The sequence below is a fragment of the Danio rerio genome, chromosome 23 (genome assembly GCF_052040795.2).
Source record: "Danio rerio strain M-AB ecotype USA chromosome 23, GRCz13ab, whole genome shotgun sequence".
Classification (NCBI taxonomy): Eukaryota; Metazoa; Chordata; class Actinopteri; order Cypriniformes; family Danionidae; genus Danio; species Danio rerio.
In genome coordinates this window covers 36,091,147-36,107,451 of record NC_141043.1, presented here as the reverse complement: position 1 = coordinate 36,107,451, position 16,305 = coordinate 36,091,147, and the positions used below count along the sequence as shown (strand labels likewise).

Genomic DNA, 16,305 nt, shown 5'->3' with positions numbered 1-16,305 from the left:
TGGCCTTTGGGTTTAAAGGGATAATTATTACAATAATAATAAATATAATAATAATAATAATGCTAGTAAATAAATACTAATAATAAAAAAAGTAATTTTACTCACCTTAAAGTCTGCATGTAACATTTCAGTATGTTAATGTACTTCAAAATTAAATGGAATATTGATTAAGGGGCAGGGGCATAGCAAACTAATGGTAAGAGGGTTGTGATTAAGAATTGTGGATGAAGCCGTCAAACTGACAAAGGACCTCCACTCTAAAAGCTGAAGCAAATGGTCAAACTTTGATTGAAGTTTTTTTTTTTTTTTTTATCAGTGGATTAACTTGCATGGATTAATTGTCCAACTAAACAAAACACTTTCAACATAAACATTGTACATTTAGATTTCACACACATTTTAAAATATAAGTGACTTTTGTCTTCAGGAGAACATTAAAAACTATTTTATGATTTTAATGATTATTTAAGAGGCTCAATGGCTACCAGCACTTTGAACACCCCCCTAAGTAAATAAATAAATATATAAATAAATAAATAAATGAATGAATGAATGAATGAATGAATGAATGAATGAATAAAAATAATAAAATAAAATAAAATAAAAATAAAAAGGAAGAATTAAATTTAATACCCAGGGTTTCTGATTATGTCCTAAGAGGTTTTGCATTTTTTTTCTCAGACAGATTGTTTCACTCAGAAAGACCTCAATGTATCATCAGACGCCCCGGGTATTATTTTCTATATATATTTTTCCTTTATTCCCTCAAAGTGCCATTGGCTTGCATTTTATGGTTTCAGAGAAAAGCTTTTTAAGAGCAGGAAAAATATCTACAGTACTTGTAGTATAACCCAAGGGTTGAATTCAGACTTTTATGCAAGTCACAAAATGTTGCTATGTGTTTTATTTCCAAAATAAAGTGTTTGGGTTTAAGTTTATGGTCAAGGTCTTTTTGCCTGTTTTAACAAAAAAAACAAAAAACAAGAGTCATTAGGACATGATTTGATTTCTTGCACCATGCAAACAGAAGAGAGAATATATATCAATTGTCACATAAATAAATCATTTAATTTTGCTTTTAATGATTATGATTAAGTACTAAAAGTTAAACCCTACAACCAAATGTATCTGCATTGGGAACTGTATGTGGCCTAAATGAACCGCTGTAAACATGAGGGACCAACCAACACTGAAGGACTTTGTTGTTCAAAGATGTTGTTGTACCTGCCACTGGCTATCCATCAACAGCAATGCAATTACCATCAATACGAGTTAAAAACAAATAATATGTGTACGTGGAAGTAGTTCCAGAGATCAGCATCCATTATGCTTTGATTTCTGGTGCGGTGACCCAGAGCCTGTTAGGTCAGTGAGGCAGCGAGTGTGAATTCGAGCAGACTCATTGCCAACTTATTGGCCAGTCAATAACCTATTTAATTTAATGTCACGGGCAATGTGGGTCGGGAGTGTTGACAAGGGCTTGAATGCATCTTAGAAAGAGAGGGCGGTGGGACGGCGGCCCCCAGGTGCAGGTACCAGATAAACAGTAAATGAAAATACAGTCTCTCTGAGCGTGAATACCTCTGGCACCTTTAGAAATATTGAAAGTGTCTGGCCTCTTATAAAGTGTCGAGGACTTCAACTTCAGCAAATTAATACCAGTGATTTGGAAAAGCCAATATTCCTACCGGCAATCGCTCTTTAGATGGCCTGGCCTTTGGCTTCACTTCAGCTCACTCAGATTCTGCCCTTTACTGCATACCTGCAAAACGGCTACCACAGAGAAAGACACAAGAATCCTTTAGCACCAACTGTTCATTAGTTACTTTTTTAAAGTTTAAAATATTATTTTCTATCCAGTTACCATGGTGTTTTGAGCTAAATTTAAATAATAAATAATTAAATTATGTTGCTGTGTTGTTTATAAAGTGTTCTAAATTGATTATAGACTGTTTCATATGCAGTTGTTAGAGTGCTGCTATGTTGCTTCCGACGTGTTCACAATGGAATTTTTGCATGTTTATATGTGGTAGCCAGGGTGTTACTATGCTGTACACCACCTGACAAAAGTCTTGTCGCCTATCCAAGCTTTAGGAACAACAAATAATAACTTGACTTCTAGTTGATCATTAGGAATCAGAAGTAGCTTATATGAAAGGCAAAGGCCTCTAGATTATACTTATTTCATCAAAATAAAATATGACCATGCCTTGATTTTTAATTATTTAATTATGACAGTAGGTCTGACTTTGCTTAGACAGAAGTCTTGTCTCTCAACAGAAATAATGTACAGTACAGAATATAAGTTCATGGTGCAGTGGAAAAAGAATTAATATTATTTATGACTCCTATGAGCTTTGAGGACTAAATCCATACATCTCTGCAGTGACTCTTTTTGAGCTCATAACTTATTAATAAAGTGGAATGGAATGGCAAAGAAGGTGTTCTTGCAGGACTCCCAGAGTTCATCAAGATTCTTTGGATTCATCTTCAATGCCTCCTCCATCTTAACCCAGACATGCTTAATAATTTTTAAATCTGGTGACTGGGCTGGACAATCCTGTAGCACCTTGACCTTCTTTGTTTTCAGGAACTTTATTGTGGAGGCTGAAGTATGAGAAGGAGCGCTATCCTGTTTAAGAATTTACCCTTTCCTGTGGTTTGTAGTGTAATGGGCAGCACAAATGTCTTGACACCTCAGACTGTTGATGTTGCCATCCACTCTGCGGATTTCTCGTACGCCCCCATACTGAATGTAACACCAAACCATGATTTTTTCCTTCACTAAACTTGACTGATTTCTGTGAGAATCTTGGATCCATGTGGGTTCCAATAGGTTTTCTGCAGTATTTGTGATGATTGAGATGCAGTTTAACAGATGAATCATCAGAAAAATCGACCTTGTGCCACTTTTCCAACTGATCAACTAGAAGTCAAGTTATTATTTTTTAGTTGTTCCTGATCCAATCTCATGATCAGAAAACAGGTCCGATCACGCAATTTCAGACTCGATCCAAATCTGACTTTACCTCCCAATCAGGACTATACAGTATATAAATTCTCATTATTTTTTAACACATCTATAGTCGTGTGGTGGCAAAGAGTTAGACCTCTTTCTTGACTTGACTCAGAAACAGCAACGTGTGTGGCATGACATCAGTTTGTTGCAGAAACGCTATTGGTTAAATGCAGACAAAGTAGAACATGGGAGCAGTTTGAAGCGGAAAGCGTGAGTATGTCTGCGGTCTGGATGGATTATAAAGTTGATGATGACAAAATCGCCATAGTAAACTGTGAGAGATGTAAACTTGGGATTGCCTGCCGGGTGTTTTAAGTTGAGGTGCTATTTGTTTTTATATTACATTTTTTTATATTTACTGTTGCACTGAAATCTGAAAGTGAAGAATTGATGTTATTTATTACTTGATTGTTCAAGCTAACAACACCCATGTGTAAGTAAAGCATTTTTTGCAGTGTGCATTTAATATGGTGGTACTATGGAGTTGTTAAGGTATTGCTATGCAATTTAAAAAGTTCTGTGTTGAAATTAGAATGTTTATATGCGTTTTCAAGGTTGTTGCTATGAAGTTGCTGGGATGCTCCTATGTGGTGGTTTATTAAGTGTTTTGAGTTAAATTTCAAATGTTTACATGCATTTTGTTTCTATGTACTGTAGTTGTTAGGGTGTTCGTTGAGTGTTTTTTTAAGTATTATACAGTAAGTGGAGGTTACTGTATAATATTTGTTTGCTAGGTCGGATTCTATGGGGTTCATGTGCAGTTGCAAGGGTGTTTCTAGGGTGCTTCAGTTGCTTGAGTGGAATTTAGAATGTTGCTATGTGGTTTAGAAAGGGTTCTGGGTGAAATCACAGTCTGTTGCTACGCAGTTGAAAGGTGTATAAAGTGTTCTGAGGGTAATTTACGAATGTTCAATGGCAACAAGGTGGCTCAGTGGTTAGCACTGTCACTACCTAGCAAGAAGGTCACTGGTTTGAGTGTCAGTTAGCAACACAATCTCACGGCAATTCGTAACTTTTTGATTTTAATTTGTATCAATTCGTACGATCTAATTTGTTAAGTTTAGTACGATTTGCTCATCCCCCAATGACGGTTGGGTTTAGAGGTGGGGTTAGGTGCCACGCTTCCTTTTTAAAATCGTACAATTTCGTATGACTGAACTCATATGATTTCGTACGAATTAGCCAATAAATTGACAAAACAAACAGTATATAAGTTTTCTCGTGAGATCAGGCTGGCATTTCTGTGTGGAGTTAGGATGTTCTCCTCGTGTTCGTGTGGGTTTCTTCCAGGTGCTCTTGTTTCCCCCACAGTCCAAAGACATGCGGTATAGGTGAATTGAATAAACTAAATTGGCCGTAATGTATGTGTGTAAATGAGTGTGTATGGATGTTTTCCAGTACTGAATAATAAAGGGACTAAGCTGAAAAACAAAATGAATGAATTTAGAATGTTGTGTTTTTCTATGTGGTTTATGAAGTGATCTGAATGTCTAAGGTGTCGTTGGTGGATTTAAGTTTGTTAATATGCAGTCTCTAGGGAGTTTAGGGTGGTTACATGGGTTGGAGCTTGTGGTTGTTAAATATGAAGGTGGCTAGGATTTTCAAAACACCTTTGACACAAACACTTCTTCAGTTTTTTTTTTTCTACAAAACCCACATTTCAAATCCACACACAAATACAGGACTTCCCATCAATAGCGTTCAGATTAGGACAGTGACAGCGACATTTGAAGGTGAGTTCATGTGCAGGGGCCCGCTCGCTTTGATGCCCCTCCAACAGTCAATAAACCATTTAATCTTGGAGCTTTGGAGGGGTCGATCACAGCGATGTCGTGCCCAGGAGTTGCAGCATGTGGGAGTGCTGTCCGGCCCTGATAAAGCATTCATTTCCCAGTCCCCTTTGTCTTCAATTTGGATGGAAGCAAAAGGCCCCCGGACCATTTCAATAATTCATCTGTGTGTTTAATGAGCTCCAGTAATCCGCAGTGGTGGGCAGCGGCAAACTCGGTGCCTCGCAGTGCTTTAAAATGAACACGATTAGAGGATTACTCCCATGCATTTCTGTATTCATGCGCTAATTTACAAACATGACAATATCGTTCCGCTGGTTTGGCTTCTATGGCAGCTTTGCAAGATTTGAGCCAGCAGTTTTTTTTTTTTTTTTTAATCTTGCCATGGCAGAATTTTCACCAGGGGTCTTTTCAGGCCCCCCAGTAGGGCGTCGACCACCAATTCAACACATGCACAAGCTAACCTGCACACCTAAATCCTTCTAAAAGCAAAGTGTTGTTTTTTTTACCTGATTAAAATGTTAACAATAGATGTTTCTTAATCTTTTAATAAGCCTGTGCTTGTATTGCACTTGATTAAAGTGGACGGAACTGCCAAACAGGAATATAAATATGTCAGAGTAGCTGAAATAAAATGGTTAGGTCTTGATATTGCATCAGGTCACATGTAAGTTTGAATCCCTGCATAATGTTGTAAATAATGCATAAATCTACACTCAATAGCCACTTTATTAGGTACACCTTACTAGTACCGGGTTGGACCCCCTTTTGCCTTCAGAACTTCCCTAATCCTCCGTGGCATAGATTCAACAAGGTACTGGAAATATTCCTCTGAGATTTTGGTCCATATTGAAATGATAGCATCTCACAGTTGCTGCAGATTTGTTGGCTGCACATCCACAATGTGAATCCTCCGATCCACCACATCCCAAAGCTGCTCTATTGGATTGAGATCTGGTGACAGTGGAGGCCATTTGAGTAAAGTGAACTCTTTATGTTCAGGAAACCAGTCTTAGATGATTCACGCTTTATGACATGGCGCATTATCCTTCTTGAAGGAGCCATCAGAAGATGGATATCTTTGTGGTCATAAAGAGGTGGACTTAGTTAGCAACAATACTCAGGTAGGCTGTGACCTTGACACAATGCTCAGTTGGTACTAATAAGGCCAAAGTGTGCCAAGAAAATATCCCCCACACCACTATCACCAGCCTGAACCAATGAGAGAAAGCAGGAAGGATCCATTCTTTAATGATGTTGACTACAAATTCTGACATTACTATCCAAATGTCGCAGCAGAAATCGAGACTAATCAGAGCAGGCAACGTTTTTCCAATCTTCTGTTGTCCAATTTTGGTGTGTCTGTGTGAATTGTAGCCTCAGTTTCCTGTTCTTAGCAGACAGGAGTGGCACCCGGTGTGGTGTTCTGCTGCTGTAGCCCATCCGCCTCAAGGTTGGACGTGTTGAGCGTTTAGAGATTCTCTTCTGTATACCTCAGTTGAAATGAGTGTTTTTTGAGTTCCTGTTGCCATTCAATCAGCTCGAACCAGTCTAGCCATTCTCCTTTGGCATCAACAAGTCATTGCACCCACATTGCTCACTGGAATTTTTTTTTTCTTTTTTGGACTATTCTTTTTAAACCCTAGAGATGGTTGTGCATGAAAATCCCAGTAGATCAGCAGTTTCTGAAATATTCGGACCAGCCCATTTGTCATCATAGTCACTTATATCACCTTTCTTTTTTCATTCTGATGCTTGGTTTTAACTACAGCAGATCGTCTTGAACATGTCTACATGCCTACATGCAATGAGTTGCTGCCATGTGATTGGCTGATTAGAAATTTGCGTTAATGAGCAGTTGGACAGCTGTAACTAAAAATATGGCCGGTGAGTGTATGTTTGGTAATAAGTGATTTTGGGAATTAATGCATATAATAATGCAGTATTATAAATAATGTAACTTACACCAATGTTTTCAACCCTGTTCCTAAAAGCACACCAACAGTACAGATTTTCAACCTCTGTCTAATCAAACACGCCTAAATTAACTCATCAGAACATTAGAAGAGACTCCAAAACCTGAAGTTAAAGGGAGACATCCAAAATATGTACTGTTGGTGTGCCTGCAAGAACAGGATTGTAAAATACTGTCTTATACAAACTGGTTTGTAAATTCATATATACCTCGATGTATTGGGAGGAGCACAACTTATTTAATTTCGCATGTATTTTATGTTTTTACTCTACAAGTAGAGATGTCAACTGGCTAGCATTTTTATGAATTGGCAAATATAATATTTTTAAGCAAAATTCTACATAGACGAAAAAAACCCTCACCTATATGTTTGAAGGCTTACAGTTGGACAAGAATTCTATTAGAAATGCATTTTTACTCAAGAAATCCTATTCTTGATTGAGTGAACAGAAGGAAATGTATGAATTGAAGTAGTGTTTCTCAACCACGTTCCTGGAGGACCACCAGCTCTGCACATTTTACTCGTTCCCTTAACCAAACACACCTGATTCAGATCAACCGCTCATTAGCAGAGACTGAAACACCTTTAACAGGTGTGTCAAACAAGGGAGACATCCAAAACAGGCAGTGTTGGTGGTCCTCCAGGAACATGGTTGAGAAACACTGTGTTGAAGAATGCACTGCCTGAGAATTAGATGTATTTGCAATGAACCATTTTATTTTGAAAGTTTTAATGTCCAGAATTAACCTTTCTGGATTTTTTTTTTTAAAGGCACAGAAATGCTGTCTCAGCATCCTGAAATGAACCCTAAATGCACTGAATGACGTTAGTTCATTTTTCCATTTAGCTTGAAGTATATCAGGACCTGTAGGGTCTAGTAGTCCATCAGACATCTCCATCGCTCACCTTCCCCTGACTCTTCTCTCTCTTTCTCTCCACAAGGCCACATACTGGCGATTAATCAGATGAAATGTGTCTGGTTCTCTCTCCAGTCCGAGGAAGATGCTGCAAGACTCCTTGTGTGTGTGCGCACGAAAGTGGAAGAGGCAGTAAAAGCAGATGTGCTGGAATGAAATAAGGATTGAAAAGGTATGACTGATTCTGATTCACTCTTGACTCTAATATTACCTCTTTTTTTTTGGTGAAAAATGTCAGCAATAAAAAAATCGTAATAAAACCTTTCAGTCATCACAATTTCACTGTGATGGTCCATTAAAAGGTGGGACGGTCTCCACTGGGAGAAAACCGTTCAAGTCCTTGAATATATTTGCATTTCATTGATGCCTCCTGAGCCTGGTATAAAACCACAAAAAGGAATATGTTAAGCTTTATGTCGAGACATTCAGACATTCAGATACAATATGTGCTGCTCAGTCTTTATTATACATCGGAAAGAATATCTTTTCAAGGTTTTTCTATAACATAGATTTGAACCTTTTTCAAATTATTTCTTTTGCGCTTGAGTTTGTGTTTATTTCATGGTCTGTTGAAATTCTTGTTTTTGATTGGTTGGAAGGTATGCAGTAATGTTATCCAATGCACAGTAAGTTCCAGTCAGTTTTGATACCAGCAAAGAGCTTCGAATCACTAAGAGGCAACACTCTAGTGCGATTTGGGAAACAGCCACTAGATGAAGCGGCGGCCATTTTGGAATGAAAATTCCAATAGAACAACTGCATATTATAAGTCTGTAAAATACACCATTAAAAGTGCTGATGATTCTGATAGTAAGTGTTGTTTTGTTGTCTTTCAAGTTCTATCTCAGCTTTGATGCACTTTTTAAATAAATAAATAAAAAACAAAGCAGCTGCTTGCCATCTTGACAGCAAAAAAGTCCAATGGACAACCGATCGCTTTCACTCCAAAATGGCGGAATCTAGGACTGTTGCTGGGCGCTGCTGTTGCAATGGATCTTGGTCATTCTAAGCTCTGTAATACTAGTTTGAAATAAAAGTGCTCCCGTTAAACGTAAGTAATAACCAAAGTAACTCACTGACCGCTAAAAGAGCATTCATTCATTCATGTGTGTGATCTCGAAAATACTGATGTGTGCTTCTCTAGGAACCTATGAGGATAAAGTTGCTGAAATAAAACTGTTAGGTCTTGATAAACCTCATGAGTATCCAACCAACACACCATAGTGTTATAAAATGTATTTGTTAAGAGGTAGCTAACACATGTTACTATGAGCTATATTAGATATGCCCGTGGCAATTCCACACACACACACATGATCTCTCTTTCTGTCTGTGATTGATTCAAAGCCTATAACCAATATGTAGTAACTGACAGAAATGCTTTACAGCAGTGGTCCTCGCTCGTGGATCATTTGTTACTGGGCTGCACAAGAAATCATTCATTATTTTTGTGTTGTTTTTTATCTGAGTCTGAACAATCTTTTATTTTGAAAAATGGCTGTATTCTCACGGTTACATCTTGGTCAATTTAACCCACAATTTAACCCAATTTTTAACCCACAAGCTCTAAAATGAGTAAGGCACAGACGTCTTTGTAAAGTTTCTTTGCTAAGGGGAAAAGGCCCAGTGAAGAACCCACGAACTGCCAAGGAATAGATCCACAACCCATTTGTTAACAAAAAAAGTAAATCCACCATGTCTGCGCAAGAAGATCAACTGATCCCAAATCCCAGATCTGATCCAGTGTTTGCCAACTATTTTTAATGAAAAGTCTCTAAATGTTACTAGATTACATAACACATCAATTTGCATATTTCTGACGTCATCACGGTCTATCGTTTCTGTTTGTGTGCATGTCATTTTAACTAAATGTATTGCTGTTTGAATACACTATATTAATATAGATGTGTAGTAAATTTGCAGTAATCTCTCAAACGTAATAAACTCCGAAACTGTCAGAAAAATCTTTGTGATTGTGAACAAGGAAAGGATAAACAGTTAAATTAAATTGTAAAAATAAAGGAGAAGCAGATCAGTTTGACTATGGAAATGGAAATACCTCACACTCCCGGTGCTAAATCATTTGCTGTCAGTACACAGAAGAGTGATCTGCTCTCAGACTGCAGGGGAGAGAGAATATAGTACGAGGACTGTCAGTGCTATGAGGCGGAGGAGGGACCGATCGTATCACCCGCAGCTCGGTGAGAAGAGTAGAGAGGGTACAGTAGAGACACATGAGAGTCTATAATAATCACCATTAACACACAAAAAAGTCGCTTGATTTGGCGCTAGTCACTTTTTATAAAATTTGTCACAGGGGGGTCTGAAAAGTCACTAAGTTAGCAACACTGATCTGAGCTGTCAGTCACGGTAAGTGACGGTAAGTCACATGACAAGAATTGACTAATCAGCTTCAGCTTGTACTGAATATCCACTAGACTAATTATTAATTTATAAGACTTATTATCTAAGAAAAACACAGAACACCCAGGTGTTTTAGTACACAGTACTTGTAGGGTAGTGATGATGCAGTGGTTTGGTGGTGGTGGGGGGTGTTGGATGCCAGAGGGGTGTCGCGGAAGCAGGATAGAGGTGAAGAGCGGGGGATTGTCGCGGACAAAAGTGAAGAGGGTTGGGGAGTCGCGGAAGAAAGTGAAAGTGAACAGCGGACGGCAGAGGAGGGCAATTGAGGAAGGGGGATTGGTAAAATGAGGTGCCGGATCAGATTTCAGAGGTGCCGAATCCGAATTAAGCCCTGACTTCACTATTGTTATAATATGTTGGCCACAGCCATGTCACCCTGCAGCCCAAGACCACTAGGGAACACTAGGTTACTGTTGGAAGTGGTGTTAGTGAGGCCAGCAGGGGGCGCTCAACCTGTGGTCAGTGTGAGTCCTAATGCCCCAGTAAAAGTGAAGGGGACACTACACTGTCAGTGGGCGCTGTCTTTCGGATGAGACGTTAAACCGAGGTCCTGACTCTCTGTGGTTATTAAAAAAAAAATCCCATGGCACTTCTCGTGAAAGAGCAGGGGTGTAACCCCGGTGTCCTGGCCAAAGTGCCTCTATCGGCCCTTACGATCATGGCCTCCCAATCATCCCCATCCACCGAATTGGCTCTATCTCTGTCTCTCCACTCCACCAATAGCTGGTGTGTGGTGAGCGCACTGGCGCCGTTGTCCTGTGGCTGCCGTCGCATCATCCAAGTGGATGCTGCACACTGGTGGTGATGTGGAGAGACCCCCCCTCATGATTGTGAAGCGCTTTGGGTGTACGGCCATACACAATAAATGCACTATATAAATACACAAATTACATTACATGTTTGTTTGCTCTTGCCTTTAATCTACACTCGCCTATACATGTATTATGCATGATGTCATAATTTTTAAAAATGTTTGTTTAAAACAATTGTTTATATGAACACAATTACAGTGGCGTTTTCAAATGCATGAATTTTCAGTTCCAAAAAAGTCAACCCAGGCTCATTCTGAAAATGTACCCCTATTTTAATGTCATTATTTTGCAGTTTTGTTTTCACGAATTCACCAGAGGCAGCTGTTTGTGTTTTTTGAGATCTCAAATTTCTCTCCTGATTGCTATTAGTACCTGCTGTTTTCACGTAAATCCACCAGGGGCTTCCCTAAACCCAACCGATAGTGTTTTCAAAAGCACCGACTGACCAGCGACCATCTACTTTGCTAAACCCAACCGACAGTGTTTTCAAAACCAATCCAGTAAAAGAAAAACCTCTAGCGGCAGCCTGATTTTTACCACGTTTTCAGATTTTACCACATTCTCACCCTGTTATTTACTTGTTTATTTTATTTTTTGGCTTTTGTTTTTGCCTTACCCGGTTTTTGGAACTGTTCTTTGCCGGACTCGAACCCTGTAATTGCAGTCAACTCCTCTTTGCGTTTCAAATCCACCAACATATGCAGCGAGCCACCGTGCAAACTGGTAACAGTGGGAAATCGTCCACACAAAAGTAAGCAGTCGTCTAGTAAGCACGAAGAGGAACAGAGTCATACCGCCCCATGGCGTTTGTTTTAAAGACGAAATGCAGCCTTACGTACCTTTAGCTACATAATTCGAGATATACAGAAATGTATATAGGGCTACGTTTTCAGAATGAGCCTATATTAAAAAAAAAGTTATGTAAACAAACAGAAAGGACACTAGAGACACTAGCATTTCCAAATGAAAATGGGGATTGTTATGCTTCGTAAACGTTTCATTTTCATGGGTCGAAGATTTCAGATTAGTTGTGGATGCCAGGTGTAACTGTAACAAAACGTGTGTATTTTAAAACAAAACCACATTACTGCAAGTGCCACCTAAGTGGTTGAGGGACATTTTGACATTTTTATGCCATAACTGGAGCTCCTGCCTCACTTATCTGGAGATAGACGCGTTTCTGTCTCCCGGCTCTAGATAAAAGACAGGTGGTCTGGTTCTTCATGTGGTTTCACCTCAGTAAATGAATGTGGTCATAGCTGTCCAGCTCGATGCACCCCCGCGTCTGCTTGTGGTCTAATCTAAACACACTCATGCAAACATGCGTGTAAAGAGGTGCGTGTCGTCGAGCGCATCTGTCAGGCCCGATCATGAGCCCGGAGCAGGTGACAGATGACACACACATCACACACATAAATACACACTCCGGGGAGGTATGAAGCCCCGCACACACTTACGTTAGCAATCATGGAAAGCGCTTTGATGAGAGATAGCCTGTCGAGCTGATTGACAGAGCCGCTAACAGGAGCTGAAGGCAGCGATGAGGCGACATGGAGAGCAGGAGAGCAGAGGCGTGAGTCTCCACCTCCACACGCGCACGCAAACCTCTAATCACTGACCATGATTAGCTGTCGTCTCGTTGCTCAGATCGTTAGTGTGAGTGACTGGAGTCTCTGCAGGCCTGTCAGTGGCCGTTTAGAAGTGTACAGACATGCTGCTTCATTATTATGACTCATTTAAAAACATTCACTCAGGCATGTGTGGCTACTCTTGTCTCTTCAATAACAAATGTAGGTTCTCGAAAACTGCTGCCTTCTGAAGATGTACAGCGTATGATAGAAGGGATACTCTAAAGCATAGATGTACACTCTCTGCCCACTTTATTAGGTACACCTTACTAGTATCAGGTTGGCCCCCATTTTGCCTTCAGAACTGCCTTAATACTTCGTGGCATAGATTCAACAAGGTACCGGAAATATTCCTCAAAGATTTTGGTCCATACAGACATGATAGCATCACACAGTTGCTGCAGATTTTTTCAGCTTCACATCCATGATGTGAATCTCCCGTTCTACCCCATCCCAAAGATGCTCTATTGGATTGAGATCTGGTGACTGTAAAGGTCATTTTATTACAGTAAACTCATTGTCATGTTCAAGGAACCAGCCATCAGAAGATGGGTACACTGTGGTCATAAAGGTTCTGTATATAGTCAGCAACAATACTCAGGTAGGCTGTGGCATTGACACAATGCTCGTTGGTACTAATGGGCCCAAAGTGTGCCAAGAAAGTATATATACACACATATATATATATATATATATATATATATATATATATATATATATATATATATATATATATATATATATATATATATATATATATATATATATATATATATATATATGGATGGATGGATGGATGGATAAATAGATAGATAGATAGATAGATAGATAGATAGATAGATAGATAGATAGATAGATAGATAGATAGATAGATAGATAGATAGATAGATAGATAGATAGATAGATAGATAGATAGATGCATGCATGCATGCATGCATGCATGCATACATACATACATACATACATACATACATAGATAGAAACATACATAGATAGAAACATACATAGATAGATAAATAGAAACATAGAGTTGATATTCTCACAATTTTAAGTTTTGCATTTCTATTCTCAAACCATACTGAAATCGAACCAAACTGTAACTTACCGAAATAAAAAAACATGCTGTCATTACAAAAAAAGCCTTTTATACAAAGTATTAAATACATTTCAGTAGTTCAGTATACCTTACCTTTGTGTCATTCCATTGTTATTACATTTAACTAATGTTTATTTATTTATTTATTTGGTGTTGTTTTATTTATATGTTAGAAGTTGCATTTTTACATGTCAACTCCTTTTAAAATAGATTTTGTTATAATAGCAATGTATTTACCAGGTAAAACGACGTGTGACTTGATAAATGATTGCAAATGACTTGGTAAAATGAAAACTCATCTTACTCGATATATATTTATATTGTAAAAACATTTGATGCAGTAAAAATTATTATAACTTATTTAGGTTTTGTTAGGCAAAAAAAAAAAAGAATAAAACACAGCATCGTTACAGTTATAGAATGTAATGGCAATATATTTACCAGGTAAAATGACTTGTTCAATACTTATCTTTATATATACAGTTGAAGTCAGAATTATTAGCCCCCTTCGAATTTTTTCTTCTTTTTTAAATATTTCCGTAATTATGTTTAACAGAGCAAGAACATTTTTACAGTGCGTCTGATAATATTTTTTATTCTAGAGAAAGTTTTTTGTATTTTTTTTGGCTAGAATAAAAGCAGTTAATAATTTTAAACACCACTTTAAGGACAAAATTATTAGCCCCTTTGAGCTATTTTTTTTTCTTCTACAGAACAAACCATCGCTATACAATAACTTGCCTAATTACCCTAACCTGCCTACTTAACCTAGTTACCCTAGTTAAGCCTTTTAATGTCACTTTAAGCTGTCTAGAAGTGTATATATATATATATATATATATATATATATATATATATATATATATATATATATATAAAATAAAAAAATATATTAGAACTCAAGTTTTGTTTTACAATGTACTAAATGTAATCATATCAACCGATTGCTATAATAATATTTATTCGTCAAAAACATTTGTTCTCAAATAATAATATAAAATATTGTATTTAATTTTTTTCTTTTGATTTTATGATTCCTTTTTTTACACGTATATTTCCATTGTCCTTTTGTATACCTTTCTTATTGGCTCAGAAGCAGAGGTGAATTATACCTTCAGATATATTTGTTCGCGCAGGACCTCATTTGAATTCCTTTTTTATCTGCTTTAATTATATTCAGCCATCTCAGTAGCATCATTAAGTCTTTAACCCTGCTTGTAAATGACCCGTGGAGCGTCTGCGAGGTCACTGTTAATCAGTGTTTATGGCTCCTTGTTAAACGTGCAGGTTCATCTCAACTAATTAAACTGTCTTTTCTGAGCTCGATTCTACTGTGCGCTTTTATTCGTCATGTGATTAAGGCACAGATTAAGGGTGTGATGTGATTAAGGGTGACAGAATGTATGTCTTTATGTTCAGGATTGCAATCATGATAATGTGAAAAACTCTACAAAAAAAAAAAAAGTAGAGACAGAAATGTAAAAATTAAATCTAAGGCAAAACAGAAATCTATTATAAATAAATAACATCAACAACTAATATTTCTTTACTAATAATTACTAATAATTCTTTCTTTCTTCTTTCATATTTACTTCATAATTCACCCTTTTCTTGAATAAAATTATATATGGTCAGGGATCCATACACAACTCTGAGTAAAAATCTTAATAGTATAGATATGGTTTATGGATTAGTGCAAAATAAAAAAATTAAAAATATAGGAAAAAAATCTTTTAAAAATACGTGCTTGAAATCTACAGACACAATTTAAAAAGTGCAATGGAAAAAACTTTTAAAATGATATTTCCAATGTTTTTCTTCTATTAGACTAAAAAAAAAACACTTAGAAAAAAGCCAAAAAAAAGTAAAATATAAAAAGTAAAAAAAAAATCAAAACTATTATAATATTTAATATTGGGAGAAAAAAAAAGTGTGATAAGAAAATATATTTTTGTAATATAATATATAAAGTTTTTGCATTCCCTCACAAAGATGTTTTGCGTTATCTCGCAAAGATGTTTTGACATTTTTATATTAATTTCAGCATACTTTCAAGATTTAAAAATGGGAAAAATATGAGAAAATACTTAATAATAAAATGGTATCGGGTCAATGGTAAAACACGGGAGAATCCTGGCAAAAACGGGAGGGTTGACGGCTATGAAGTGAACAGGAGGTGTTTGTGGGACAACAGTTTTGCGAGGAAACGCAAAACATCTTTGTGAGGGAATGCAAAAACTTAAAAATATATATTTTCCTATAACTTTTTTTTTCTTTTCTCCCTGCCATTTTTTCACCCACCATCACATCTATTCCAGGTCTTCGTAAATATTTATATTTTTACTTACTTTGCCTGCATTGTCAGATAAGTAGCTGAATTGTTTCCTGTTTTTCTTATTAATTAACAAATTTATTTATTTATTTATTTATTTATTTGCTGCTGGAGTGGAGATTTATAGATCAGTGCAAGAGAGAGAAAACATTTTGTTTTTAGAAAATAGGCTTTAAAATAAATATATTGTAAATAAAATATACAGACACAAATATAATAAAGTGCAATGGAATAAACAGTTAAAATGACATTTCCAATGTTTTCAGTCTATTAGACTGAATAAAATCACTTAATGAAAAGTCAAAAGAAAT

At 37.0% G+C, this 16,305-nt stretch overlaps 1 protein-coding gene across 20 annotated transcripts in view; it reads left to right on the top strand.

Annotated features, from left to right (window-relative positions):
* Nucleotides 1-16,305, top strand: part of plxna2 (plexin A2) — a 775,091-nt gene that overhangs the window by 301,132 nt on the left and 457,654 nt on the right. For 14 of the 20 annotated variants that reach the window (XM_087307492.1, XM_087307488.1, XM_087307493.1 and 11 more), the window contains one exon: nucleotides 7,778-7,874. The gene's annotated coding sequence lies outside the window, so the exon portion shown is untranslated. Of the gene's footprint in view, nucleotides 1-7,727; nucleotides 7,875-16,305 lie in introns of all 20 variants that reach the window. The other 6 variants (XM_087307494.1, XM_087307480.1, XM_087307484.1 and 3 more) reach the window with 1 other exon arrangement.